Source organism: Podarcis filfolensis (assembly GCF_964270895.1).
Source record: "Podarcis filfolensis genome assembly, chromosome: 9".
NCBI classification, from domain to species: Eukaryota; Metazoa; Chordata; class Lepidosauria; order Squamata; family Lacertidae; genus Podarcis; species Podarcis filfolensis.
In genome coordinates this window covers 10094696-10122382 of record NC_139610.1, presented here as the reverse complement: position 1 = coordinate 10122382, position 27687 = coordinate 10094696, and the positions used below count along the sequence as shown (strand labels likewise).

The window sequence follows — 27687 nt, the reverse complement described above, 5'->3', positions numbered from 1 at the left end:
GGGAGGATGGGAGTTGTAGTCCAACAACCTCGGGGGGGCCCAAGTTTGAGAAAGGCTGCACTCATGGGATGACTTGATCAGATACAACCATAGGTTAGTTTCAGTTGAAATAAACAAGACTTAACTCACCTAACTTGTTCCATGGATTTCAATAGGACCCAAGTTCCAGCTAACTTACTCTGGTTGCAACCAAATATGTCTTATACTCCTTCTTGGCCTAAACCAAATCTTGTTAGAATTGTCATCCATCCCCATCTACTCTTCTACAGTGTTTCCCCCACCCACACATCTCATTACATGGTTCATTAGCTTAATGCGCCTGCCGTTTCTGCAATCTTGGATATCCCCATTGTTCTTAAAAAGTGAGACTACAGAAATAGCTTCTCAATGTGCCAGGCATCCTTTGTTAGGGCTGGATTCTGGTTTTCTATACCAGCTAGTTAAAATATAAGAGTTCCATCATTAAATGAACAAAAATGATAGGCATCTTCTAGAACGCTGAAACTCCCTTCACCACCAGCCCAAACCATATGAATACTGAAGTAACTAACTACAGAATTACTTACATGAGTATTTTTGTATGTCTTTCAATATATTCATTTCTCTTTTCAGTTTCCATTAAATGGGAGCTGCATCTGTTTAATGCAACTCAGATAACAATATGGCCTCACATGCTCCCTGTGGAAGATGTAAAAAACCTACCTTAAAGATGTGTCACAGTTTTTTTTTCATCTTTAGTGCGGTGACGAGACATTTGATAATAAGGATGTATTCCATTTTCTGCTGCTTCCTTACCTGATAATTTCTGCTCTTTCACACGATGTAAAAGCCAGTTCTGGAAATCTAGTGGAAGTTTAGCACACATTTCCATGGGGAAAAAAATGTGTTTGCAGCCCCACCCACTCCCCAAATCATGGCAGTCTGGGGGTGGGAACAGAGTCACAAATATGCATTAAAAGGTGACAACATGTCTAGTGATGTCTGTGGTTGTTTCACACCACGGCCACTGATGCAAATGAAATTTAGCATGACATGGCAGTATATCAATAAGGAAGCCACAGTTCCTTAACACAACAGGTAATGAAACCTGGATATAAGTGTTCACATAACCAGGAAAATGAATGCAATAATCCACCCATCTGAATATACCCTAAGAGATGTAGATAATTCAGTACTGTAAAGTGGGGTGGTACATAATGGCATGAGCAAGTTTTCTCTTATCATCACTGTTTTTGGGATGTTTTCATTGGTCTGTTTTTTGTTTTAAAGCAAAACCCCAGGACAGCCTTATGAATCGTACAATCCTTGCTCTGCGCTCTCAAGCAGTTGTGATCTAAATATATTTATTCTTTTGAAAGGACAAGGTCAATTATTCTTAATGTATTGCCAGCTGCAGAAGCATTTGTGCAGTTTTTATTTATGCTATTGATTTATAAGGTGGATTTTTAGTTAAACTAGTAGAGAAGTCAGATCGGGGTCTTTTATTTTGAAACGTCTTACACTGGGACTCGGCCATAAAACATCGCTTTACTCTCATATGAACATATACATACAATCACCCCAGCCCTCTGAGCAATCCATTTCATCGCAGCATTTTCAAAAGTGATCACTGTTGACTGTCTTTGGGAATGCTCAGGGCTTTTGCTATGTAGCTACATTTATCATTTTTATATATATATATATATATATATATATATATTTGCAAAAATAAACAAGATTAAACTGATTTTCAAATCCCTCCAAACCAAGTTCCATTTAAGAGTTGGTTGGATATTACAATTAATTGCAACCAATCAGATATGTAATAATTTGTGAGTCGAACAGGTGGCAGTTCATTTTGATGTTTTCACGGGGACCATATGTGAGCTATATATGGGCGCACTGTTCCACATGCAACATCTTCTTTGGATGTTACAAAGCGATGCTGCCAGCAGAATGCACATGTTGCTGGATATTTGGTTGATACTGTTTGTTTGTAAGGTTTAAGTGAGACTTGGAGTGCTGTGAGACACAGGTTGCTAATATGCAGTGCAACAATCTTTCCTATTAGGCTACCTTTCTGCCTTGATAAATTGCACTCTGGATAGCAGCATTTACTGTAAGCATGTACTAGCAATAGAACTGGGCACATAGTTATTTAAGGAGAAGTCACTGTTAGAATGCAGTTGAAAGTTAAGGGCACTCAGGCCCAATTTCACTTTAATTACTTGCTCATGCACCGCATATTCACACTTTCTCAAGTATCATCTTGGCTTCTTTTGCCTTCCATAGGTCTGTGTTGTCAGTGTATGGCAAATGAAGGGCAGGCATGTGTTCTAGGGAACAAGAAGGCTTCCAGGTGGAGCATTATTGGGTGGAATTGGTGCTGCTGCTGCATGCATGCTTTTCATCCTGACCATCTGATACCTGATATCATCATCATCATCATCATCATCATCATCATCATCAAAATGTGCGCCTACACTTTTTAAAATGTTTAATTCAGATTTTCTCTGGATTTTTAAAGGTGTAGCCCAGAGGTGCAGAAATCCCTGCAACATGTCCAGAATGGGCAGAAAGGTACCAGAGGGCAGGGCACTTTGAGGAGAGGGGCCCCAAAACATAAAATGGGATGGTTCCATCAAAGCCGATCACTCGTGTCCAGGAAACAGCAGGATCCTGTGGGGGTGGTCATGTTCCAGCTGTGTACATGGAAAGGACATGGAAAGGACCTGCTTGCACTTCTTTGTATCAGATTCCCCTACCAACACATTCCAAGTTCATGTGAGAACAGGACACTTACAACCAGTCTCTTGCTCCCTTTCTCTATGTTACTAGTATCAATATTAGTTAGGTGCAAGGGTGTTGTAGGTAAGACAAAATACTGTCATGTCGTTCACAAAATGAATGGGGTGGAATAACGTAACAGCAACATGTTGTTGTTGTTTAGTCGTGTCCGACTCTTCGTGACCCCATGGACCAGAGCACGCCAGGCACTTCTGTCTTCCACTGCCTCCCACAGTTTGGCCAAACTCATGCTGGTAGCTTCGCGAACACTATCTAACCATCTCGCCCTCTGTCGTCCCCTTCTCCTTGTGCCCTCCATCTTTCCCAACATCAGGGTCTTTTCCAGGAAGCCTTCTCTTCTCATGAAGTGGCCAAAGTATTGTAGCCTCAGCTTCACAATCTGTCCTTCCAGTGAGCACTCAGGGCCGATTTCCTTAAGAATGGAGAGGTTTGATCTTCTTGCAGCCCATGAGACTCTCAAGAGTCTCCTCCAGCACCATAATTCAAAAGCATCAATTCTTCGGTGATCAGTCTTCTTTATGGTCCAGCTCTCACTTCCATACATCACTACTGGGAAAACCATAGCTTTAACTATACGGACCTTTGTTGGCAAGGTGATGTCTCTGCTTTTTAAGATGCTGTCTAGGTTTGTCATTGCTTTTCTCCCAAGAAGAAGAAATAGAGAAACAGAGAACATAAACAACATAATTTCACCACAGTAGACAATGAGATGAATAGCATAGTTTGGGGTTGGAAGAGGAGCTGTAGTGAAACAGAAGCAGTGCTGTGGACAGGGAACTCAAGCAGAATGGAAAATGATGGCTTCTTACATCTGTAGCCACAAGAGAAAATGCCGTGTTCTTCGCCTTTCTTACCATTGGTACACCTTTTCCATTTAGAGGGTTGTGAATAAACACCAGGGGAAGTGATGCTTAGGTTCTCTCATTCCACATACAATACTTACGCCTGTTACCTGCCTAGCGCTTGTGATCCCTGGGATCATTGGGAAAGAACACGTGTTGACTCCAGACTTTAGTTTTTGTGTGTAAATTTGCTTTAAAGCCCAGAAGTGGTTTTCATATTTTAAAAAAATCCCCACAGAGAAATTAAATTCAAAGACCAATGGCAGGAAAAGAAGCAACATAGCTTTCACAAGGCACCAGGACCATTCGTCAAAAAGCCCTGCTCTTGTCCTTGCACATCCTTTGGTATCACTCATGGGCCAAGGCAGCAGTTCTTCTTGAGAAGCTCTGGGGATAGGGTGCCAGGGATGAGGAGGGCTGTTTTTCCAATTTATCCGGGGTCTGCATTTCCCCCCAAAAGAAATGTAAACAAGCCTGTAAAATGAAAGCAAGTTGGATTCCCTCTTTGCTGCAGATGCTTTATTACTAATCTGGTTGTGTGTGTGTGTTACAATTTATCATATAGGCACATTCATGTATTGCATCTACTCCAAAAAACCCCCGATATATGTATATATCAAATGTTCCGTCTCTTTGTAGCTTGATTTAGAAATGGCCCTAAAACGAATATTTGTTTGTTTGTTTTTAATTGAGGCACTTCTTTCCATGTAATATATTTGCTTTTCTTAGCATATTAAAACAATATTTGAGGAAAATTGATTTTTAAGCTTAATAGCATGGATTATAGAAACTGATAAATCTAAAATTAATAGCTAAGAAAGCAGTCGCTTCAGATGGGATAATTTAGATTTTTTATCATTTATTAATCATAAAAAGTAAACCTGCTCTATTGCTAATTTTAGTTTTTATCAAGAAGATGAATTGTTTGGGCTAATGAATGTATAGATATTCAATGCCAAAGGCATTCGTGGGAATCTGTTAATCATTTAACTGTGTCATGGCATATGCTTTGTCTTCATAAACCAATTAAAAGACAAAACTTCATCCACTAAAATATCTGCTGGTCTTTGTTGCCTAAAGCAAATTAAAACAGCATTTGTTTTAGAATGTGCTCCAATCCAGAGTTAATATCTTTAGGTAAATAATTAAAATGGAGATAGTAATATACAATATATTTTTTTTTACATCAAGATTTACAATGTATGCCAGCTTTGGAACTGCATAGAACTCTTCCTAAACTAAGAATGAATTGATTTCTGTCTTTGCTTTATGTTTGTTATAATCATTCAGAGTGATCCATTACCTGTTTACTCAGAATAAAAAGTTTTGAGGAGTACAATGGGATTTATTCTCCAGGAAGTGTTATTTGGATTTCAGCCTTAAAATGGTAATAGAAGAAGCCCTTTCTAGTTAGAACGCAGCAAACATTTCAGGGTAACACAGAGGAATTCTAGGTTCGGCGAAGCAATAGCAGCTCTCCCTTTGAAAATGCAAAAAAACCCATCAAAACAATAACAGACCAAAGACTCAGCAGTTATGCAGCCATGTCTCTCTGTCTCTGGCACTAATTAGAACTCACAGGTACAGGACTTTTTTCAGATAAAGAAAAACTAATATGGCATCTCCATTCTCACTTAAATATATGGGAAAGTAGAAGATCAGTTTCCCCATTCCCCCCTCGCAGTGTGGGAGTTTCAAATTTAAAGTTCTAGACCTGACAACAGGGGTGCATATTTGCCTTTTAAAAGATCAGCAGCCTTTTGAAAGTGGAGGTGAAATATGCAATAACATTTCTGAGTGAAGGGGAAGGTCTAGAAATGCCTCAGGCACCCAAAAGAGCTAGAAAATCTCCCTGAGTCTTATAAACACCATCACACATAGTTCCGTGATATCCTTCCTGCATTGAGAGCAGGTGTAAGAGTGGCAAATGTAAAGGGACCCCTGACCATTATGTCCAGTCGTGGCCAACTTTGGGGTTGCGGCACTCATCTTGCTTTATTGGCCGAGGGAGCCGGTGTACAGCTTCCGGGTCATGTGTTCAGCATGACTAAGCTGCTTCTGGCGAACCAGAGCAGCGCATGGAAACGCCGTTTACCTTCCCGCCAGAGTGGTACCTATTTATCTACTTGCACTTTGATGTGCTTTCGAACTGCTAGGTTGGCAGGAGCTGGGACCGAGCAACGGGAGCTCACCCTGTTGCGTGGATTCGAACCGCTGACCTTCTGATCGGCAAGTCCTAGGCTCTGTGGTTTAACCCACAGCACCACCCGCGTCCCCTAAGAGTGGTAGTGGTGAGGTATTTTGGAGATGGAAGTCTTGTATTGTGTTCTGCGCCTGTGAAAGTTCAGATGTAAAGGAGGAAGTAGAATTTTTCTTCCTGTTCAGGAGTTGCTTTTGTCCATTGTTACAGAACAACAGAGTTGGTACGAGACCCTAGACAACATGGGAGAGAAGGAAGGGATCTGGAATGATTAAGTAAGTTTCTCCTGCAATTAAAACCTGTGGTTATTTAGACCAGTCATTTAGATTAGATCCGGGATCCACTTTTAACTAAAACATGCATTTGGAGACCCATCTCTTAATCTTTTTAATATATGGGCATGGTGGTAGTGCTCCTGTTGCGACCCATCTTGGATCAGGCCATGACCCACTGATGGGTCTTCACCTACCAGTTGAAGACCAATGGTTTAGATGTTTCACCTAGACAATGGATGGGGACCTACCTACCTACCATGGACAGTGGTCAGGGATGATGTGAACTGTTGTCCAACAACATCTAGAGAGGACAGACTCCATATCCCTAATCCAGATTTGATTTAACTCAATATTAGAGATCAGCAGCTGGAGTAGTATGTCCTCTGCAGGCTGCCACCAGTTTCTAATCCAGAGGGTGACATAACTGGGATGTGGAAGGCATAGTCTACATAGTACTGTCATTTCGTGAGCCCCAGCCCTCAAAAATTGCTGCCTATTAGAAGATGCTGAAGAGCTTTGCCTGCAGACTTGCACCCTAAATGAGGGGTTGTTGCTGTTGGACTCTGAACTCCCATCAGCTGCAGCCAGCATAGTCAGTGGTTAGGGATGATGGGTGTTGTAGTCCAACAACATTGTGTGGAATGGCAAAGGTTTCCCCATCTCTGGTCTATATGACAAAACTAGTCAGCAGACCACCAGAGGAGGAGGAGGGCCGAAGTGAGGTGATTGGCCTACTGCCCAGCACTCTTGTAATGTCAAAGCCTAATTGGTGATCAGGATTCAATACATGCCTTATGTTTTGTCTCTATACTTGATGCTCTCATCTCCCATTCCAGTCATCCTTGTTCATTACAATCTTTTTGGTATTTGAATATGTGGGAAATGATTGTTTTTAAAATAAGGAGCTGACAATAAAAGCTCTAAAACATTCCAGCAACAAAATATATATTTCTTAAATATTTGTGGAAGTGATTTCCCATCTGTAAGTTAGCTGTATAAGTGGTATCAAAAGAGCAAAAACATTTGAAGCGATGTAATGGTTACCATGTGGGACGCGGGTGGCGCTGCGGGTAAAACCTCAGCGCCTAGGGCTTGCCGATCGCATGGTCGGCGGTTCGAATCCCCGCAGCAGGGTGAGCTCCTGTCTTTCGGTCCCAGCTCCTGCCCACCTAGCAGTTCGAAAGCACCCCTAAGTGCAAGTAGATAAATAGGTACCGCTTTATAGCGGGAAGGTAAACGGCGTTTCCGTGTGCTGTGCTGGTGCTGGATCACCAGAGCAGCTTCATCACGCTGGCCACGTGACCCGGAAGTGTCTCCCCGGCCTCTTAAGTGAGATGGGCGCAAAACCCTAGAGTCGGACACGACTGGCCCGTACGGGCAGGGGTACCTTTACCTTTACCTAATGGTTACCATTGTGAAGAAAACAGCCATCTGCAATGGCAGATCACATTTGGAGCATCTTTTTTTTATTTATTTTAAAGTCTCTTCTTTTCACCTGCATGTTTTCTTAGAAAAGAACAGTCAGTCTTATCAGATTTAGGTTTTTTGGAGTTTGGAGTCTTGTGGGACTTGGTGCTTCATGTTAGGTCAAGAGTTTTGTCTTTCCAAAAGTGTTTTTGGGTGTATAAAACAACCATAAGGAATAGGAGCATGGTTTGTAACAAGTTACGCTCCCAGTGCTGGCTTGAGCTATCACTCTCTTCTAAAGAGAAAAACACAAAAGCTTTAGAGTTGTGTTTTTTTCTGGGACTTAAATAATTTTTCAGGACATATTGCCCTAGATTTAACTCACTTCTGGGAATAAGGAAGGGGGAATGGATCCTTCTAACGGCTGTGAGAATGCTGTTGATGTGGAGAGAAGGGAACCAGGTCGTTATGGAGCAATGAACTTGGTTCTAAATGGAGTGTAGAAATGTAAGCCATGGTATACTTCTAAATATGGGAGTCTGGTTGTACACAGAAAGCTTGAAAAGACAGAACAGCATACAAGGGCAGAGAAATCACAAACTTTGCTCAAAGTGCGGCTTCCCAAGTAAAGAGTGAAACTATCTGAACACGTCCAAAGGTTGGCAAAGTAACTTAAAGGTCATATTTTTATTATACTTAATAAGAGGGAAAGGAGTGGAGTTGGAGAGGTGGGAAATGAGATTTCTGAGCTGAAAGTTCATAAAGGGACACTTTTTGCTCAGATCTGAGAGAGTGTCCCCCAAAATAGGAGTCCCTGAAATAGAAGCCTCTTCTCCAGACTTTTTTAATATATAAAGGGAGCATGGTTTTCACAATCAGGAAGGGTAGCATTCAACTGCTACCCTTTCACCAGTTCCTGGAGCATAATGTGACTGTAACTGAGGCACCATGCAGGGAACAAAATTGCAAAATGCTAAAGGAAGAGCTCCCGAGTTCCTGCAAGGGGTTAATCTCTTTGTTCAAATTGGGCTGAGGACAAATGCACGCTACAAATACAGGGTGTGTGCATGTGTGCGCATGCATGTTCAAAATAGCAACTGCCAGGGTCTGGATTGGGATCATGGTGTAGGGAAAAAAGGGCTGAACTCTCCATGTCATTTCCTTGCCCAAAAAGCCCCCTGAAGTTTCTATTTGCTCCTGAAGCTGCCATTAGCTGCAGTGACTTCTCTGGGGCATAATCAGTTTTAGTTGGGGACATGATCCAGGCCTTATCCATGCTTAGCTTTTGCCCCACTCTTTCCAGGCAAAGGTCTACACTTTAAAGCTCTGTGTCCAAGTGCTCCCCGCCCTCTTTTTACTTTGCCCTGGAGCTTTCCTCGCGGAAACCTGTTCTTTAAAGCTGAATTGGAGCAAATGGACATTTGGGTTTTCTGTGGCTTGCCGTTGTCTCCGATTTAGCTGTAAAGAGTGAGTTTTCATGGGGAAAGTTCAGAAGCAAAAGAAAGGCTTCTTGGATACAGAGCTTTAAAGCACAGACCATGCCTGAAAAGAACAGAGGAAAGGTAAATGTGGGTTGGCCCTCGGGGAAGGGGTTATCTGGTTCTCCTGACCTAGATTTGCTTTGCCTGCGCCTGTTAAGAAAAACAAAAAAAGAATTATGGGAGAGATGATTATGTGATAAACATTGCCTTTAGTTTGAGGTGTAGAATAAGGACTGCGTATGAGCCACGTAATGAGGGACTAATCCTTCTGTTTCTTGGCTATGCTGGAAGCCACTTGGGGAATTTCAGAGGAACAGATTGAATTCCCATGGCTGCCAGTTTCCTATCCCTATCTATCTGATTAGTTCGACTGCCTTCAGTGCACCAAGAGTGATGAATAGTGCCATGGAGAACCGTAGTGAGAGATCCGAAAGAAACAGTGGGTTATAGAGAATAAATGAAATCACCTTTTGCTCTCCTGAACAGAACACCCACTCCACACCTTGTTCCATATCAGTAAACAGCGACGCCTTGAAACATCCCTGCTTTGTGTTTATATTAACATTTAAGAACAACTCCTTCCTTTTTTGGTCAGAGCAATGTATTCACAGATAGCTTTTCATCACTCTGTGGAGAACCTTTAGCAACCCAGGCCCTCCCCACTCCCCCCCAGATACTTTGTATAAATTCTGAGTGAATACCTATATACCACGAATAAGGTTAGGAGATCTGCAGCTACTTAAAGGTCAGGAAAACATTGAATTAAGCGGCCCATTTTATGCTCCCAGACACGTAGCCATGATAAATTTTCTGCAGTACATTCCTGCAACTTCAATAGACACCATTTCTTCAATAATTCACTACCCTTTAAAAGCTTTATTTTTCTTCTGGTTTTGACAGTCTTTTGCAGGACCTGCGCTGGACTTCCAAGATCAGTTGAATTGAAGAACAAATGGTGTTAAAGCTTTTATGAAAGCCAAGAAGGAAGCTGTTTTCAGGATTTCACCTTTCCTGAAGCCTGTGGCATACAGACTGGCTCTTAGTATCATTCTGGCCTTTAGCTGTTTGCTTGTCTCATTTTTATCCAAGGTTTCCCACACACACACCCTTAAACCCCTTCAAATCAAATGTTTAAGTGTGAAACCAACGTGGAGAGATTCTCAACCTTTATTAGCCCGAGTATTCACTGAGAAAATGTCATCCGTACCACGAGGCTCCTCATCACACATTGACCTCCCAGCTTTTGTTTGTTGGAGTAAAGTCGGCAGAAGCAAATTGGCTGGCGCTTTTCAATGGAGACTTGTTTCCAGTGGCTTCTGCCAGATATTGTGTGGGTTGCCAAATTAGAATTGATTTCTCAATAAAATGGACTTCAACATGCCCAGCATAATCTGAGGCAGAAATGACAAAACCTTCCTCATTCAGTTTTTCACTCTGTTTTGGTCTTGGATATTTTTCCGTGACTGTTTGCTGCTCTCTTCCTGGTATCGCTACCCTGCTCCACAGGGTGGGAAGTTGCTGTTGCTTACTATTATTATCATCTGTCCTGTAAACAGGCCAGCTCCCAGAGTAAAACTAAATGGCAGGAACCTATCGTGAGGAACTTACAGTCTAAAGTTTGACAGTATTTGTTGGTTTGTTTTATTAGATTTCTTACCCATCCTTTTATGACATGGTTCCAGGGCAAGGTTGTTGTTGTTTAGCCGTTTAGTCATGTCCGACTCTTTGTGACCCAATGGACCAGAGCACGCCAGGCACTCCTGTCTTCCACTGCCTCCCACAGTTTGGTCAAACTCATGCTGGTAGCTTCGAGAACACTGTCCAACCATCTCGTCCTCTGTCGTCCCCTTCTCCTTGTGCCCTCCATCTTTCCCAACATCAGGGTCTTTTCCAGGAAGCCTTCTCCTCTCATGAGGTGGCCAAAGTATTGGAGCCTCAGCTTCACAATCTGTCCTTCCAGTGAGCACTCAGGGCTGATTTCCTTAAGAATGGAGAGGTTTAATTTTCTTGCAGTCCACGGGACTCTCAAGAGTCTCCTCCAGCACCATAATTCAAAAGCATCAATTCTTCGGTGATCAGTCTTCTTTATGGTCCAGCTCTCACTTCCATACATCACTACTGGGAAAACCATAGCTTTAACTATACGGACCTTTGTTGGCAAGGTGATGTCTCTGCTTTTTAAGATGCTGTCTAGGTTTGTCATTGCTTTTCTCCCAAGAAGCAGGTGTCTTTTAATTTCGTGGCTGCTGTCACCATCTGCAGTGATCATGGAGCCCAAGAAAGTAAAATCTCTCACTGCCTCCATTACAACAGTTTAAAAAAATACATTTATAAAACAAATGTAGTTGTTACAACCAACAGGTTTTTTAAAATTTTTTTAAACATTCCTATATAGAAAAACCATACAAATATTTAAAACCAATTCCACATATAACAGTTAAAACAGTTCCAATAGCGAAAAGGGGAGCAAGAGAAGCCAGTGTAACAAGATATGAATATATCCAAATGTGCTTACATGTACTTGAGCATAGCTTTATTTCTTATGTACTTTCTCCTTCCTCACAACCAGGCCATGCTACAACCCTGTGAGGTGCATTAAAGTGAGAGATGGCTGGTCCCTGGCCCAGTGCATTTTGTGGCTTAGTGATGGGGATTTCAATCTGGGTCAAATTCACTCTGTTGTACTGGCTTTCCAGTGAAGATTAAGGGGTTAATTCGATAACTTCACAGAGAATGTGGTTTTGACGAAGAACAGAGTTGTAGAAAAACAAAAGATTGAACTGCAAAGCTAATTCTGAGTTTAGGGCGCAGCAAGGGTGAGTCGCGAGAATCATGTAATGGAATAAGAAACATTTGGGGAACTGAGGATGGTGGAGTTGGAGGAGTAAGCAGGTAGAAAAGGTAGAGTTTTGTTCATAGAATTCCAGGTCATTTTAGGGAATGGGAGATTCATGGTGTGTGCCAAGAGGTACAATAGGAATAAAGACTCCATTTACTTTATGCTAGAGATGTAAAACTGATGTGAAGCAAACAAAACAACTCACATTGATTTCTCGCTTTAGTTTCACATTGATCATGTTCATGTTTCTCTTCAATTCTTTCCCATTTCCCCATTAGTTTCATATAAGAGGCCTTTCCTTTGCAAATTGATACTTTTCTGGACCACATTACACAAAGTCCAAAGGGAAGGGGAAACTGGAAGAGCTGGTAAAACAGGCCAACTCTCCAAACAGAAACAAAGAAACATTAGTCCACCATCAGTGATCCTGAGAGGTTCTCAACCTAACCTTTTTCTCAGTTAGTCTCACTATCTTGTCTTTCTATAGTACTAGTACAGTGGGTCCAAAATTATGCACAATTTAGTTACATGATCGCAGCCTTGTGTTCTTCATCAATAAATAATTATCGTATTTTTCCGTGTATAAGATGCCCCCTATTTTTGAGAACTCCAATTTCCTGAGCATTTTTTTTTTTGGGGGGGGGAGCCTGAAAATCACTCACCATATTGAAGAACGCTGCCTATCGCACACATCACAACAGCCACAAACTGTCTGCCTGATTGCCACCAGGAAACAGCAAGCGCACACACAATTTGACACAAGTCAAACAATGACAGCCCTTGACACATCCAACAATCACCAGCTCTATTGTCATGGCAGCAGCCAATCCAAAGCAGCCCTTGGTGCAGCAACCAATCACCCACCAAATCGCTGCTGACAAGCTCCTGCTTGCAGCTGCAAACAATCTCTGCACTGTCCGTGTATAAGACGAGCCCTGATTTTGAACACTGTTTTTGCGTAAACATAGCTAGTCTTATACATGGAAAAGTCAGGTAAATAGGAAGGTGGTGGGAGAGTTGGGAAAAACTGTCAGAAGGGGTCATGCCAAGAACTCAAGAGAGGTTCCAGCGCCCTTGTGCGAATCTTCCCAGAGGCCTGAAAGCAAGGCAGAGGGCTTTTAAAAAGCTCTTTCCACGCAGGAAAACCCAACACAGAAAGAGTGTATGAAGCTTTTTGGGCTCTGGAAAGATTGCACAAGGGCTCTGGAAGCACCCACAAGGCAACCTAGATCTCACCAGCTTTGACACCTTAGGATGGTCACGTGGTGTGTGGACAGTTTCAGGGGTCTTTCTGACTCTACACAATTTTGTCTTTGGGCATGGACCATGGAATGTAACTCGTGTGTACGTTTTGGACCTACTGTAGTAATGCCACTGTGCCTGTGCATTTTTCTTAATTACCTGTATAAGTGGGGATCATTTGTCCAATTTGTCTCACACGTCAAAGATCTGATCTTTGTGAAGGGTAGTGGAGTGTCTGAAAAGTTTGTGCCTTTTAAATACAAAACATGAGACTTACTTGCTGGAGAACACTTATCAATTTTTAGGGGGGACCCCCCTAAGTCCTAGAAATTAATAAGTGGTAGGATTTTGATTAGCTGGAGTATTGAGGGGAGTATTGCAGGCCAGTGAAAAAATACAGGCTAAGCTTCCTTTCAAAGCTGGGGGAGGCCTCTCCTGGGATAGAGGCATTGACATGACAAAAGGTGTTTGATGGCCCATCTAAGAGGAATCATGGGCCTGGGGGATCAGAATGTTGCCAGGGTAACTGGGTGTGAAGTAGGAGGAAAAGAGACTCTTTAGCAAGGTGTGCTGGGAAGACGATGGGGGAGAATAAAGGCTGAGATCCATCTTGGGCAGGCTGGCTGAAGGGTGGTTGTGACAGATTCTGTGGGGCATAAGCCCCTCTTGAAATGACCACGCTGTAAGATCTGGACTCCCTCCAGACTGAAGGAGTAAATAGGTGAATAAACCATATTTCTTAAAGCTTTGCTTAAACAGTCTTTGCTGTGTCTCAATTCTCCAAAGGAACACAGACTCTGGAAGCCCCTGGAGTTTTGATATCGCTTGGCAGAGAGTGGGGACGACACCCAACTTTTGTAACAATACCATAGATGGGTCTCCATTGGAAGAAATGGAAGCCTGTTAGAATGGAGTCCCTTGGTTCAACCTGCTCAAAATTTGTCACATCATATATGCTGGGGGATTAGTAGAAAGCCTGCAAATAGCGTGCCATTTGGATGATAAAAAGCAAAGTTATAGGCAGCGGAAGATAGACTATGTTTCTGTTGAAATCAATGTGAAAAGTAAAAAGTGGAACCAAAACAAAGGGACAGTGACAAATGTGAAACTAAATCAATTCCAATGAAACCAAAAGAAAGGTGACATGTAGAAGCTAAACTAAAACCTCCCAACCCAGGCATACATTCCTACCCTATGCTGAGTCTTCAGTATCCAGATGGCTGCGCCAGAGTCAAGATGAATTGTTCCTTATTTTGCAAAGACGAGGCCCTGCCACAGGCTCGCAACTGAGGAAGAGGCAAAGCATAAAAAGAACTTTACTTGCTTGTCGCCATATGTCCTGGTGAATTCTTAATTTAGCTTAAGTTCCTTTGACATCTGATTCTATGTTACAAGTTCATTATCTGCGCATCCAACTTTATTTCTTAACCTTCCAACTCTTCCCACACAACACATTGCTTTGGGAGCTACCAACCACCCTAATTAAAATCCCTTTCTTTTCCTTTCCTTTTTACAGTAATGGAAGTAATTCTGCTGTGCTCTGCTTTATTGGGTGTTATGCTCTCTCTGTCAACTTCCAAACATGAGATTAAAAGCCTGTGAAGCTAGTGAATTGAAAACGTTCCAGTCCAATAAATGATAGCTGGTGGGGCTGCTTTGGGGGCCAGAAAAGTCACACGGATAAGGCCAGCTAAGTCTAGCCCCCAACCTCTGCCCATCTTCTTCCCTTGCACAGAATCAGTGGACATGTAAATATTGTGGCCGTATTTGGTCGACTGTATAATTTAGAGTAGCTCAGTCTGCTACCCTGTGCACATTTACTTTGGAGCATGTGCCACTGAACTGATTGGGGCTTACTTATGAGTAGACATGGATGTCATGCATTGATATAATTTAGAGGTCAGCAGAAAATGCGTGTATCAAAAGTAAACCATCAGAATAAATGTTAGCTCATCTCCTGCAGTCAGAACTATAATATCATTTCTATGCATTGTAACAAAGAAGAACTATTTGTGGAACCTTTAAGACTATCAGATTAGATTACAGTGGTACCTCGGGTTAAGAACTTAATTCGTTCTGGAGGTCCATTCTTAACTGAAACTGTTCTTAACCTGAGGTACCACTTTAGCTAATGGGGCCTCCCGCTTCCGCCGCGCCGCCACTGTGCGATTTCTGTTCTCATCCTGAAGCAAAGTTCTTAACCCGAGGTACTATTTCTGGGTTAGCGGAGTCTGTAACCTGAAGCGTCTGTAACCCAAGGTACCACTGTAACACATAACTCCCTTACCCACCACCCACCACCTACATTGTTTCAGAATTTCCAGAAAAGTATATGTCTCTATGTCTGACAGCACATTCCTCTCGGAGGTAGAATTTAATCTGCAGTCGTGTACACTTACCCATTTAACTCAATGAGATTTAATTTTGAGTAGACATGTATAGGGTTACACTCCACTGGAATATACTACACCAGGGACTGAACTTCTGTCCATTAAAGCTACACTAAATGCAACAACAAACAAACACATTTATTGTAATATTATATGTACACTCCTATCCATGTCCACTCTGAAGTAACCCTCACTGAATTCTATGGGACTTGCTGGTAAGCATGTATAAGATTGCATCTCCAAAGCTGCTACACAGGGCAGTTAACAAGGGACCAGCCCTAGGGAAGAAGATTATCCCTTACTGTTGTCCTCTATTACAACATGGAGTAAGGTAGAAAGATATGAAGTTGACCAGACTGGGGTTCAAATCGCCATTCGGCCTTGAAGCACACTAGGTGCCCTTGGGAAGTCACTGTTTCTCAGCCTAACCCATTTCACTGCATTGTGGTGGGGATAAAATGGATAAGAGGAGAACCACAAATGCTACGTTTTGCTCCTTGGAGCAATGGTGGGATATAAATGCAATATTAAATAAAAGTTCTATCTCCAGCCTGCCTGACGCTTACTGAATGGGTGTTGTGTGGCTTCCATCAACGGTGTCTCCAAATTTTTTTACAAATTACTTGGGAAGACAGGCCAACTAATACCAGTGTACTGGAAGAAGCAAAGACCACCAGTGTTGAAGCAATGATTCTTCAACATCAACTTTGTTGGACTGGTCATGTTGTGCGGATGCCTGGTTATCATCTTCCAGACTATTCCGAACTTAAATGCTGGTGGTCAACAAAAGAGGTTTAAAGACTGTCTCAAGGCAAATCTTAAAAAAAAATGTAGTATAAACACTGACAACTGGGAAACACTGGCCTGCAAGCGCTCCAGTTGGAGAACAGCCTTTACCAAAGGTGTCATGAGCTTTGAAGACACTCGAACTCAGGACAAAAGGGAGAAACATGCTAAGAGGAAGGCACGCTTGGCAAATCCGCACCGTGATCAACTCACGCCCAGAAACCAATGTCCCCAATGTGGAAGGACGTGTGGATCCAGAATTGGCCTCCACAGTCACTTACGGACTCATTGTTAAAACCGTGTTTATGGAAGACAATCTTATTCGGCTATGAGTGATCGCCAAAAAGAAGTGTAGATGGCTGGGTTTGGAATGAGGAAAGGAATAGATATTGCTAACACTAGTAGAATGCTAATTTTTCAGTTGGTTCTTCAGCCTTCAGAGATGGTTCAAAGGGACCTCCTGACCATAACCATAATTTTGGATTAAGATTGGCTAAGAAATGTAAGGTGATTGGCCGGAGAATGGGAGATTGACAGAGATGCCTCCAGGGGTCTCTGTAATTTGAAATGGGAGGATATGATGGTGTGTGGGACACAATGTGGTTTTGACATTTTCGGGAGAACTTTTCAAATTTTTACTTTCAATGTACAAGTCTCCACTGAACCCAAGGCAAGAATTACAACCATGCTTAGTTTGCTAAGTAGCATGGTTTACTAGTGTAATGGCTTTAGGGGTTGCTTGTGCGTAAGTTGCCGCCACTCTGGGCTAGGTTGGCTGGTTAAACCATTTCTCGCTGGACAGCCATCCACTCCGTGGCTGTTCAGTCGCTGGCAGAATCTGTCAGTGGGTGTTTCTTAAACCTTTTCCAACATAAAAGTTGTTTGACGCCCAGTCTCCTCCTACTCTCCCTGTGCGGAAGTCTTCTGCGCAGGGAGGGCGTGGGTAGCGGAGGACCTGTGCTCTCCCCGCTGGTGTCCAGTGAAGAGTCCTGGAGCCTGCTCTCTGCTTCCCCCATTGGCCCCCCTCTATCCCTGGTGTTGGGCTGATTTTCTTCCCCAACAGGAGACCTGCCTCTCTCCCTGCTTGGCCCCTCTCCAGCATCACTGTGGAGCCTCGCCTCCTCCTCTGGTTCCGATGGCAGTTCCCTGACATCCAGCTACATGGCAAGAGTCTGTTAAAATAATAAGAATCGCTAATTCTTTTGGTTGCGTTTAAGGTTGCCCCTTGCTGTTCTGGGTGATATTGATGCCTATGTCATGTCAAAAGTTCTCCATGATGGCATCCACAACAGTTGTCCTCCTCTCTTTGAAGCTTCAGCCTGAATGTCTGATGCTGCCAAGGCTACTGAGAACTCTGTGGCCAGTATGCAGTCTGGCCTTAGAAAAGAGTGATAAGCTCAGTTTACAAGGGATGGGGTGGGGGCAAAGTTTCAAAAGCGTAGTTGTGAAATGCAATACCTCACTATTACAGACCGGAGCTCCAGCTGTTTTAAATTGGCACTTGCCACAAGTTGACATAAAGTTGTCCCAGCAGACACTCTGACCCTATGTTTTCATTAGTACTAAAATACCTCCTTCACCACCTCCATCCTGCTCTGCGACATACTCTTTGTGCAATTTGTCCCTTCCTTTACTCATCTAAGGGTGAAGAGAAGCATAGGAAAGCTTTCGAAACAGCATAACTGAAGCTTTTAAAGGCCATCTGTTTGTAGCTGTTCTTGAGAAGGTTTGTCTGGTTAGCCAATGAGGTTGGAACTAAACACATGGAAACAGTTTGCATGGCGCAACATCATTATTTTGAACAACACAGTCCTTATGGAAGGTACTACACACCACACAACTCTTTCCTCCCATCTCAAAACCATAACACAATCCCCTTACAACTGGGGATCTGTGCTTTTGTCTTCCACTCAGGTTGCCTCCCTCAATTAAAGCTTCCTTTCAGCCCCTTGCTTGACAGCTTCATGTATTAAAATGTCATCATACTTTTTGCCAGTTCACATGCTCGTCTAGATCAGGGGTAACCTAGGGCCCGGGGGCCGGATGTGGCCCAATCGCCTTCTAAATCTGGCCCATTGATGATCCGGGAATCAGCATGTTTTTACATGAGTAGAATGTGTCCTTTTATTTAAAATGCATCTCTGGTTATTTGTGGGGCATAGGAATTTGTTCTTGAGAGTCCCATGGACTGCAAAGAGAACAAACCTCTCCATTCTGAAGGAAATCAGCCCTGAGTTCTCACTGGAAGGACAGATTGTGAAGCTGAGGCTCCAGTACTTTGGCCACCTCATGAGAAGAGAAGGCTCCCTGGAAAAGACCCTGATGTTGGGAAAGATGGAGGGCACAAGGAGAAGGGGACGACAGAGGATGAGATGGTTGGACAGTGTTCTCAAAGCTACCAGCATGAGTTTGACCAAACTGCAGGAGGCAGTGGAAGACAGAAGTGCCTGGCGTGCTCTGGTCCTTGGGGTCACGAAGAGTTGGACGCGACTAAACAACTAAACAACAACAACAACAAGGAATTTGTTCATTTCCCCCCCAAAATATAGTCCGGCCCACCACATGGTCTGAGGGATGGTGGACTGGCCCATGGCTGAAAAAAAGGTCTAGACAGTCTAGTTCAAGAGTGAATCACAGGCTCACATATTCCACTTTCTCATCTATTGATTCTGTTGTATGATTAGATGCAGGCATCCTTGAGTGTGTACATATCACCTAACCTCTCTGCCCAGCCCTTCTTTTTGCAAAAGAAGATTATGTGAGGGGAGTGTGCCCATCTCTTTATATGTTTTATTGATGGGGTAGGCAAAGGAGACACATGACTCAAGTCTTGCCCTTGAATTCCCTAATGTGTGCACTGCGATGCTACCCTGGTCTGTTCCATGCTCTGTTCACCCTTCTCTCCAACCTTAGGTTCTCAGGGTGTATATAGATCAGAATTGCAGAGGATGCGCTTTCTATGCAGAAGGTCTCAGGTCCAGTCCCTGGTATCTTCACTGGAAGGAAGGAAGGATCAGGTCACAGTAAATCATCTTTACCTAAGATCCTGGAGAACTTTGTGATCCAGTCAGACTATATGATACTGGGCTTGATCAGCTGTATTTACAATTTCCTGTGATCTCATTTCCAGGATCTCCCCGGCTCCTCTGTATCAAATAACTTCCCCCATAATTTTTAATAATTGAATATTTGACCTTTCCCATTGTGCTGTGCCCATGGACAGCCTTTTGCTGGTTTTCAGGGGAGATGTGTGAGCCTTACTTCCACTCCACTTCAGGATTTACTGAAAGTATTCAGACAGCTTCTCTGTCCCCCATTTCTTCTAGCTTTCGTGCATTGATACAAACTATTCCAGCATTGCCAAAGTAGAAGAGATGGGCAGTTTTCTGATCCAAGGTACCTTTCTCAAAGTGGGTGTGCCCACCTGATCTGGATGTGCATGTCATGTGGCTGGGGTTTTGCCATCAATCTCTGATCCTTATCATAAATTGCCTCGTGTATTACTTACCTTCCATTCTCCTTTGCCTGAAGCCAGGCTGACAACTCAGCATAGAAGCTGTTTCAGCATCTGGAAGCCAGCCAGGAACTGGGAAGGACCTTGTCAGTAGCCCTGCCTGGCACCCTTGGAAGTTGACTAAGAAGATACTTCCACAACTCCTGAGCTTATTGGTACAGCCTGACATCACTGATAGGCTGCAGCGTTCTATACACGTCTTGAGTTTGCGAGAATTACTCTCAGGCAATTGAGGATAGGACTGCAGCCTGAGATGCTGAAAAGTGATGTGGAATGAAACACATAAAATGTAATAATAATTGAATGGTCACTGTTCTGAAGGCTTTCACTGCAGTCACAGCAGAGTGATCTCTGTTATTGTTGTTGTTATTCTATGAACTGAAATTAGCCATGTTGTCATCTGGCTTGAGTTTCATTGGTCATAAGAGCTTGGGAACATTATCCTTCTGCATTAAAGGACTGCCTTGCATGTCTTTTGAGGGTGTTTATTAGGGGCATGTGGCGGGGGGATTGAAACATAGAAATTGGAGAATGATAAGTCATCTGGCTGCCCTCTTTCCGTAATCCTAGGTCATCTGGTGCATTCCACTGACAGTGCAGTTTTCATGCCTTCAAAACATATACAGTACATCAGAAAATCATGGGCATTTCATACAGAATAGTCTGATCTTCATGCACAGCAATTAATATTGGGAGCTGACTTGGAAATGCACTTTGTATCATATGCTGCATTACTTAGTTCTTTATTATTTTAAAGCAATAAAACTCTTACTATGGAAGATCGTTCTATAGCCTTTATTGACATTCTGCAACCCCCTCCCTTTATTTTTAATCGCCACTCATTACTTCTACTTATGACTCTGCACTTATAAATGGCTCAGCATCAATTTAGAAGATAATCAATGGGGAAGGGGTGTCACTGGAGTCGGCCCTGGTCACAGTGCTGCATAATGTATTTCTCTTCCCTAAATAATATACACCCAATGATGAAATTTGCAGATGATACCAAATTAGGAGGGATCATAAAACCATGGAAGACAGAGAGAGATAACAAAAGGATCTTGAGAGTTTAAAGAACTGTGTGAAAATTAACAAGATGAGATTTAATTTAGATAAAATGCAAGGTCGTAAACTAAGAGAGAAAAAAATTCAAAGTACAAATGAGAGAAGGCTAGTTAGGAAAACAGACATAATAGTGATGTATTTTGCAGTTTATACAGCAGCTTATTTTCCCAAGGGATGCCAGACTGTTTCGCTGATCAAAATTACGGCGCATTGAAATGCAGCAACCTCTATTGCAGAACACGGACACTGCTGGAATGGCACAAAGTGTCAGAACTAGGGCAGTCAAACCGCCAGAGGCAAACTCTAGTTTCAGGCCTCATCCTTTATTTCCCTGCTGCTATTCACTCTCAGGCACACAGCTCACAAGCCACAATCTTCTGAGTTTCACCAAGGTAATCTTTATTAGAATGGATATCAAAGTATTTCGGTTTTGTAAGTCTCCGAGTCAAGCCACCCCTTTTATTTGTAGATGGTTCCAATTTTTTGCATGCTGTCATTGCATGTTCAGGACACTGTTTGAACTATTGGTGCAGCTCACTTGCACACCATTATCCTCAGTTGACTTTGTTGTGCCCATGTCCGCTACTCAAAAGCACACGCAGCAGTATAATGCAGAACTGAATCATTGGCATGCATCACTCATACAAATTGCTATAATTTTGCAACAGCATGCCATCCAGAGATATCAGCAGAGGCAGTCATAATCCTTTGCAATGAATTCAGGAGTATTTTCTATTGGGGGAATGCATATTTTGAACAAAGTCAGCCTTGCTAACTGTGGGCCCTTTCATTTACCATTGCAGTTCGCCATGCAATGTATTTATCAGGAATAGCATTTGGGGAATTAGGATTCGGTCAGTAGACTTTTGCAACATTCTCTTCCTACTAGAATGCCTGTTTCATTTGAGTGTGAATGGATTAGAATATCTGTGTTGTATGTTAAGAATAGAGGAATTCAGAGTGAACGATCATAGGCGTGAAGTAGGCTTGCGTCCTATAATGCTCACAATCCTCTCAGTGACAAGAAAAAAGCAAACCAGGCAGTGGTACAGTTACATGCTGTCCAAGCGGCAGCTAGGGAGCACCTCATGGCTTCTCCATGGCTGTTGCCGCCAGCTTCCTCCCTTGGGCAACTTATAGTGGCTGCTGGAGAGCAGGTGAGGAGGAGAGGCTGTGGCCACTGAGTAGGGTTGCCATATTTTGAAGAGCAAAAAAGAGGATGCGGAGGCCCCTCATCTTCCATGGGCACTGTGGACACACGTGCCATACCCTCCAACATTTCTCTGATGAAAATAGGGGCATCCTATTCAATAATAATTGAAGTGAAGGACATGAGGCAGGAGTTGGTAATGCAGGTGAGCTGTGCACAGGCAAGCTGCCAGCTAGCTCCGCAGAGGCTCTTTTTATTAGCACTATATGCAAAACCAGTCAGATACATTCTGGACTGTGACCTTTACACATCTTCCAATCCCGATATGGAGGGGTGGTGCAAAGTTATTTTGGCACCTGTTTCCACCGCGTCACTTTCCCCTTGCACAATGTATGATGAAGGAGACAAAGGTCACAGACAGGGCACGGCAGACCGCTAAGAAAGCGATTAGATAGAGGGCATGATGTTCAGACAGCTGAGGCCTGTCTGCAGGTGGAAGTGTGCTCCACACCTGACGGGTAGAAGTGTGCTCCACACCCGGCGATCATTCCTTCAAATAATAATAATAATAATAATAATAATAATAATAATAATAATAATAAATTGTATGCTGCCCATCTGACTGGGTTGCCCCAACCACTCTGGGCAGTTTCCAACATATAGTAAAAACATAATAAAACATTAAACATTTAAAAACTTCCCTGTACAGGGCTGCCTTCCAATGTCTTCTAAAGCAGGAGTCAGCAAATATTTTTAGCCGCGGGCCGGTCCACTGTCCCTCAGACCTTGTGGTGGGCCAGAGAAGTGGCACCGGGGGCAGGGAAGCTGGAAGAAGGGGCAAGGGGGGCAAGTAGTCCTCCTCCCCACCCCCCAGTCCCAGCTGCTGCGCTTACCTTCCCAGGGGCTGCCGCCACCACTGCCGCCACCACCACTTCTTGTGGGTAGGCAGAGTGAACTCGTCCGCTCCACTCTCTGGTCCATAGGACCACCAGGGCGGTGATGGTGATGGCGGAGAGAAGATGAGCAGTGGGAAAGGGCTGGTTCCAGAGAGGCTGCTTAAAATGGCGCTCAGCCCAGCCCAGCCCCCTTCCTCCTCTAGGCAGGGCAGGGAGAAGCCAGGAGGGAGGGAGGGAGTAGGCACCACCACAGTGTGTGTGAGGGAGAGAAATGGAATGGCGGAGGGGGGGGGAATGGCGCAGCCCAAACGAACAGATTCCCCACGCTGATCCACGGACAGTCCGTGGGCCAAATCCTGAAAGCAATTGGGCATGATCCAGCCCGCGGGTCTTAGTTTGCCGACCCCTGTTCTCAAGGCATAGTGGCAAAAAGAAATACAATATGAAGATCCAAGCAGTATGGTGATCAAAGTAAAGGAGCAAAGCTTTTATGGTGGAAATGGGGTGCCTTTAGAGCCTCAGCCATTTCTTCCACTCTTTCCCCAACCCCAATCCCAACCCCAACCCCTCATCCTTTCTTTGCTAGGTTCCTCAACCATATTTTGGGAGCTACTCAGATAAGGAGGAGTAGAGATTCCTCCAAATGGGATTTGGGTCCTTTTGATCATTCTTGCTTTCCTGAGGCAGCTGCCAACTGACATTGAAGCTACCGCAAGGATAGTATCACAGCAGGAAGCCCATGCCATGATGAGAGGGCAGATGGTCATTCCTGGCTGGATATTATTGCATAGGTGTAAAATCTTTCCTAATATTTGTAATATTGCATCCCGTATTTTTAATATCTCAAGTTTTGTGTTTTGAAATGGTTATTATTCACCCTGAAACTGAAGGAAGGGTTGGAAGTGAAATGTAGAATGTGATATTGTAATAATATATAAAGGTAAAGGTAAAGGACCCCTGACAGTTAAGTCCAGTTGTGAACAACTCTAGGGTTGCGGCACTCATCTCGCTTTACTGGCCAAGGGAGCCCACGTTTGTCCGCAGACAGTTTTTCCCGGTCATGTGGCCAGCATGACTAAGCCACTTCTGGCGAAACAAGAGCAGCTCACAGAAACACCGTTTACCTTCCCACCAGGGCGGTACCTATTTATCTACTTGCACTTTGACATGCTTTTGAACTGCTAGATTGGCAGGAGCTGGGACTGAGCAATGGGAGCTCACTCCGTCGCGGGGATTCGAACCGCTGACCTTCCAATCGGCAAGCCCAAGGCTCAGTGGTTTACACGACAGCGCTACCTGTGTCCCTAACACACACACACATATATATCAACCAACAAGATTGGCATATGTCATTTTCTGTTTGAATGACAGCAGGCTGAAGGAGATATCCTATACTATGGGAGAACATGCTTTTTGCAGCAACACTGTCAGTTATGATTCTGTGGTTACATGCTAGTGGGAAATACCCGGAGGAGATTCATTGTGTGGTTGAAAGAACTTAGCCCCAAGCAATAAAATGTTGACTGGACTCGCTCAGTAAGTATCCTAATAATGAAAAGAAGCTGCAGCATAGTAGCAGTGGAGCAATGTGCTTGTTAAAGATTTTTCTGTTCTCACACATGCCCTTGAAGATGAATGGTTGTTACTAGAAAGGAGAGGTTAAAGGCTGGCTCTCAGAGACCACAACCTCACTGTTTTATCATGGCTAGAAGAGAGAAAAAGAGAGTGAACATCAGGCACTGGAGAACACATTTAATAGAGTGAGTGACTGGTTAGTCACTTATCTGTTGTTCAGGAACCCATTTATGGTCTATCCAGGTGTTTATAGACCCTGACATCATTATAACATCAAGATAGGCTTGGTCTACGAACAAGTGTTATGCCAGCCTGAAAGTCTGGGTTTAAATCATAATATAAAAATCATCTCACTACACAGTGAGTGACGTGGGTGGCGCTGTGGGTTAAACCACAGAGCCTAGGACTTGCCAGTCAGAAGGTCAGTGGTTCGAATCTCCGCAACGTGGTGAGCTCCCGTTGCTCAGTCCCTGCTCCTGCCAACCTAGCGGTTCAAAAGAACGTCAAAGTGAAAGTAGATAAATAGGTACCGCTCCAGCGGTAAGGTAAATGGCGTTTCCGTGTGCTGCTCTGGTTCGCCAGAAGTGGCTTAGTCATGCTGGCCACATGACCCAGAAGCGGTACGCCGGCTCCCTCGGCCAATAAAGCGAGATGAGCGCCGCAACCCCAGAGTCGGTCACGACTGGACCTAATGGTCAGGGGTCCCTTTACCTTTACCTTTACATAGTGAGCAGTTCAGGCAATACACGTTGCTAATCCCCTATTCAGTACTACACATAAGCTAAAAGTAACAGAAGTTGATCCAATCCTTGGCAAACTTTCTTTCTGGCTTAAGTAGAGAAGGGCCTGGGTGGGAGGCGATTCTGCAGGCACTCATTTCTCCTAACTGGTTGCGTTCTCCGTTCTCATCTCTTCTGGCTCCTCCTAGACCTGGGAGGGGTGTGTGTGGGTCCCCAACTCCTGTGAAGAGGGTGGGGTTGGAACCCCCCCCCTTGTGGACTGACAGCCTTTGGCTGTGCCAGGGCAAACTCACCCTTCTGCAACTCATCCCTGTCGGGAGGATCTGGCAGGGGCTGAGGGTATGATGGGGACAGAGGGACTTATTGGGCCTCTCCCAGGAGCTCCCTAGCCTGGATTTCTGCTGGCTGACTCCTTCACCTCTGGCAGAGGGGTCCCCCCAATCTACGGGGGTCCTCCCCTGGGTTGTCGTTGTCCTGACTCAGCCCCTGACACCAGAGTCCTCATCTCCAGGTCAGCCCAGCACCACAGGCAATGCAGTTGGTGGGTAAGAGTGCTAGTCTCAAAGACAGAGACCTGTCCCTTTAAGGCCCTCCATTCCTGGGCAGGGGGACCTGGTCCCAGAAGCATAAAAAGGCTTTAGTCCACTCTAAGGCTTTGTAGAGCCAGGGTGGTGTAGTGGTTAAGAGCAGTGGACTTGTAATCTGGGGAACCGGGTTCGCATCTCCGCTCCTCCACACGCAGCTACTGGGTGACCTTGGGCTAGTCACATTTCTCTCTGAAGTCTCTCAGCCTCACTCACCTCACAGAGTGTTTGTTGTGGGGGAGGAAGGGAAAATGAGATTGTTAGCTGCTTTGAGACTCCTTAAAAGTAAAGGGACCCCTGACCATTAGGTCCAGTTGTGACCGACTCTGGGGTTGCCGTGCTCATCTTGCTTTATTGGCCGAGGGAGCCGGCGTACAGCTTCCGGGTCATGTGGCCAGGATGACTAAGCCGCTTCTGGTGAACCAGAGCAGCGCATGGAAACGCTGTTTACCTTCCCGCTGGAGCGGTACCTATTTATCTACTTGCACTTTGACGTGCTTTCGAACTGCTAGGTTGGCAGGAGCAGGGACTGAGCAACTGGAGCTCACCCCGTCACAGGGATTCGAACCGCCAACCTTCTGATCGGCAAGTCCTAGGCTCTGTGGTTTAACCCACAACACCACCTGCGTCCCCTTTGAGACTCCTTAGGGTAGTGATAAAGCGGGATATTAAATCCAAAACTCTTCTCTTCTCTTCTTCTTGGAACAAGTTGATTCTAGGTGCTGCAATGGTGCCTGGCCCCATTTTGACACACGTGCTCCACATCAAAGCCAGGCCAGACAAGGCCAAGTATATACTGCTTGGATCCTGCCGCCACCTTGCTTGAAAGAGCTTGAATTATGGTGACATCTATTAGAATTCCATTAGCAGTAGCTCAGTGACCCAAATGAATATTCTTTGTTAATTCAAGCCAATGTTCTACGCATTCTGTTCTCTGGCCAAGCAGACCTGCATGAAACAGAGGCTCAGAATCTCAGGCTCCTGGAAATGCCTCTGCAACTGGCTTCAGAGCTCAAAGCTTATATAATAAAGGGCACGCTGCTTTGATCCTGTTAATATTATTGCACATATGGCACATGGTTAAAACAGTTTAGATTTTGAATAGGAACTGAGAAAAGGAACAGAGCAGGAGACATCATGGATACTTCATGAAGTCTTTTGGAGTATTTTCTCTTCTTTGAACTGTGGTGACTACAGTCAGTTTAAATAAATATAATCCAGTTTCTGAGGATCTTCCTGGTTTTTCCTGGGTGGGAAAATAGCACTCCACAACCTAGTTATTTAAAGTAGAGGAATGGGGTTCGTCGCAAAAAAACAGAACAACCGGTACATCTGTAGGCAGAACCTGACATGAAGGTAATTTTACCACTCTCTCCTGTAAGTAAGTGTTTTCTTTTGAGGAATTTGAAAAGAACCATTGAAAAACCTAAGGAGAATCAGAAAACAGAAGCAGCATTTTACACTGTTTTGAGGATGCAAGTAACAAAGTAGAAATTATTATTGAGGATTCAAGCAATATTTTCAATATAATTCTTTCTTCTTTAAAAGTGAACTTGTATGTCTTGCTTCATAAATTACTGGTTTTGAGCATTTGCTAGTTCCTTGTGCTACTTCAGTAATGGTTGATGGACATAATCCCATAGGTATTATTTCTGCCTGAGCCCCTTTAAAGGCCACACAACATTTTTCCTTTGTTATTCTTGTAAAATATTAGCTTATGCATACAATAAAAAGTCATAGTCATAGGTACCAACATCAGACTAGGTCCACTTTCAGTTTAAATTGATGAATCAAATTCATACAGGGCAGAAAAAAGAAAGAAAAAGAAAGAAAGAAAAAAGAACAAAGAAAAAATAAAGAAGTAAAAGAAAAAGATCATAGGTTAAAATTTTTAAAAGTAGATAAGTATTCGCT

General features: G+C 43.8%; 1 protein-coding gene and 1 long non-coding RNA gene across 6 annotated transcripts in view; one reads left to right on the top strand and one right to left on the bottom strand.

Annotated features, from left to right (window-relative positions):
* PPARGC1A (PPARG coactivator 1 alpha) overlaps positions 1–27687 on the top strand; it is a 629161-nt gene that overhangs the window by 297060 nt on the left and 304414 nt on the right. The window lies entirely within an intron of this gene.
* The window catches only part of LOC310770352, a 516476-nt gene continuing 514989 nt past the window's right edge, over positions 26201–27687 (bottom strand). Inside the window, exon 3 of the long non-coding RNA XR_014552102.1 lies at positions 26201–26405. This is a non-coding gene — a long non-coding RNA (uncharacterized lncRNA). The remainder of the gene's footprint in view (positions 26406–27687) is intronic.